This window comes from Panthera uncia, chromosome A2 (genome assembly GCF_023721935.1).
Source record: "Panthera uncia isolate 11264 chromosome A2, Puncia_PCG_1.0, whole genome shotgun sequence".
NCBI classification, from domain to species: domain Eukaryota; kingdom Metazoa; phylum Chordata; class Mammalia; order Carnivora; family Felidae; genus Panthera; species Panthera uncia.
Window position 1 is genome coordinate 162,960,011 of NC_064816.1, and position 3,361 is coordinate 162,963,371.

At 35.7% G+C, this 3,361-nt stretch overlaps 1 non-coding gene across 1 annotated transcript; it reads left to right on the forward strand.

Annotated features, from left to right (window-relative positions):
• Positions 1 to 2,739: 2,739 nt before the first annotated feature.
• On the forward strand, positions 2,740 to 2,824 carry TRNAR-UCG (transfer RNA arginine (anticodon UCG)). Its single transcript has one exon. It is a non-coding gene; the product is annotated as a tRNA-Arg (tRNA).
• The last annotated feature ends 537 nt before the right edge of the window (positions 2,825 to 3,361 follow it).

Below are 3,361 nucleotides of genomic sequence, written 5' to 3' on the forward strand. Positions count from 1 at the left end.
AACTTGTTATATGCATAACCAAATGAGCATAACAAAAACTTTGAAAAATGAATTGCTATTGTAATTACTACCTATATAAGGTGGGACAAAATTTTAGTTTGAACCTAACCAGGTTGATTGCCTGATAGAACAAAATATCAGTGTTCTCTAGAGGGTTTAAAAAAATTTTTTTTTAATGTTCATTTATTTTTGAGAGAGAAAGAGTGTGAGTGGGGGAGGGGTAGAGAGAGGGAGACATTGAATCTGAAGCAGGCTCCAGGCTCTGAGCTGTCAGCACAGCCCAACATGGGGCTTGAGCCCACAAACCATGAGATCATGACCTGGGCCAAAGTTGGACGCTTAACCGACTGATCCACCCAGGGACCCCTAGAGGATTTTAACAGCACCCTCACAATTTAATAGACTAAATGCTAAGTATACCATCCAAAATTCCTCAAAATACTGCAAACCAAAAAGTATGTCCAATTCTTAAGGGAATTGATAATAGATGCCAGCCTTGAGATGATTCAGATGTTGGAATTATGGGAAAGACTTTAAAGCAGCTATTGTAAACATGGTCTGTAAGCACTTTTGAAATCATGGACATACAGAAATTCTCAGCAGAGAAGTAGAAACTGTTACAAAAATTGGGTATTTTGGAACTGAAAAATATGTAAAATAACAACAATAATAAAATAATAATGAAAATAATAGCAAAGCACCTTATTGGATAGGTTCAATAGCAGAATGGAGATAACAAAAAAGACAGTGAACTTGAAGAAGAAGCAATGAAATTTATCTGTCTGAAGGACAGAGAGAATAATAAGGAAAAAATTTTGGCAGCCTGAGGTATCCATTGGACAATACCAAAAAGTATGATTTTTATGTGCTTGGAGTATCCTAAAAATAAAATAGACTGATGAAGAAAAAAAAACATTTGAGGATAATATGGCTGAAAACTTGATGATTTGGTGAAAGACATATTTACAGACTGAAGAAGTTTAGTGAACTTCAACCAAGACAAACTAAAAACAAATAAACAGACAAATAAATTGCATGCAGATATACCATCATTAAATTGCTAAAAAAACAAAGATTAAAAAAAACCTTGAAAGCAGCTGAGAAAAATGATATGGCAATTTGAGTGACTGAATTTCCCATCAGAAAGCATGGAGGTGATGACAGTGAAACATTTGTAAAGTGCTGGAAAGAAGCACTGTCAATCTAGAATTCTGTATCTAGTGAAAATATACTTCAGGACTGAGGGCAATGAAAACATTTCTCAGATGAAGGAGAAGAAAATATTTTTTTATGCTGTATAGAAATGCTGAAAGACATTCTTCAGGTGGCAGGAAAATGGTAACAGAAGAAAACATGGAACTTGAAGAATGAAAGAAGAGGAACAAAAGTGGTAAATATATGGGTAAATATAATAGACTATCTTTCTTCTCTTAAGGTCTTTTTTATTTACTTTTTTTAATGTTTATTATTTATTTTTGAGAGAGAGAGAGAGAGAGAGAGAGACAAAGCATAAGCAGGGGAGGGGCAGAGAGAGAAGGAGACACAGAATACAAGGCAGGTTCCAGGCTCTGAGTTGTCAGCACAGAGCCTGATGTGGGGCTTGGACCCATGAACCATGAGACTGTGACCTGAGCTGAAGTCAGACATTTAACTGACTGAGCCACCCAGGCACCCCTCTTAAGGTCTTTAAAGCATACAATTGTTGAAAGCAAAAATTATTAAAAAAACTTTTTGGGGTGTCAATGCATGTAAATGTAATATATTTGGAAGTAGAACATAAAGGCAGGAGAGTAAAAGGACTTTTAGACTGTGATGCTTCTGTTTTACTTAAAGTGGTGCATTAATTAATCTAAGTTAACACTATAAAAATGAATACAAACCATAAAAAACATGATAAAAATAATACACAGAGCAAAAATTTAGATAAATTAAGGTGGAATACTATTAATACTCAAATAGCCCTAAAGAAATCAAGAAAGGTGAAAGAGAAAAACAAAGAAGAAAAAAAATAAAATGGTAGATATAAGTCAAAATATCTCAATCCTTATATTAAATGTAAATGGTTCAAACACATCAATTAAAAGACACTATCAATTTGGATAAGTAAAGAAGACCCAACTACATGCGGTCTATAAGAAACCCATGATATACCATGCAAGCACGAGTCAGAAGTGAGCTGGTCAGTAGTGACCATATCATCAAGAGACAAAGTAGACTTCAGGACTAGGAAAAATAAAAGGCATAAAAATGATTTTACACAAAAGGTCAATTCATCAAGAAGACACAACAATTCTAAATGTTCATGAACCTAGCAATAGAGCTTGAAAATATGTAAAGCAAATATTAATAGAAGTAAGATATAATCCACAATTATACTTGAAAATGTCAATACTCCTTTCTCAGTAATCAAGGGAACAAGTAGACGAAAGATATATATCAGTAAAGATATACACACCTGACAAACATTATCAAACAACTTGACCTAACAACAGAATATACACTTCAAGTGCATTTTCTCAAGTGCAGATGGAACATTAATCAAGATAGACCACACTCTGGATCATAAAGCAGTTCTTACTGAAGTTAAAAGAATTGAGACCACAATGTGTGATATCTGATTATAAAGGAATTTGATTAGAAATCAATGAAAGAGAGATAGCTGAAATTTTTCCAAATATTTGGAAATCAAAAAAAACATCTCTGGGTTATAGATGGGTCAATAAGTAAATATCAAGTGGTGCCTGGGTGGCTCAGTCGGTTGAGCGTCTGACTTCGGCTCAGGTCGTGATCTCACGGTTTGTGGGTTCAAGCCCCGCATCGGGCTCTGTGCTGACAGCTCAGAGCCTGGAGCCTGTTTCAGATTCTGTGTCTCCCTCTATCTCTGCCCTTCCCCCACTCATGCTCTGTCTCCCTTTGTCTCAAAAATAAATAAACATTAAAAAAAATTAAAAAAGGGGCGCCTGGGTGGCGCAGTCGGTTAAGCATCCGACTTCAGCCAGGTCATGATCTCGCGGTCCCTGAGTTCGAGCCCCGCGTCAGGCTCTGGGCTGATGGCTCAGAGCCTGGAGCCTGTTTCCGATTCTGTGTCTCCCTCTCTCTCTGCCCCTCCCCCGTTCATGCTCTGTCTCTCTCTGTCCCAAAAAAAAAAAAAAAATTGAAAAAAAAAATTGAAAAAAAAAATTAAAAAAAAGAAAAAAGTAAATATCAAGATAAATCAGAACATATTTTGAATTGAATGGAAACTAAAATGAGGCATATAAAAATTTGTGGGACTTAGCTAAAGCAATGGCTAGAGGCAAATACTCTAGCATTAAATGTTTTCCTTAGGGGAAAAAAAGAAGGAACTCTACCTAAAGAAAGA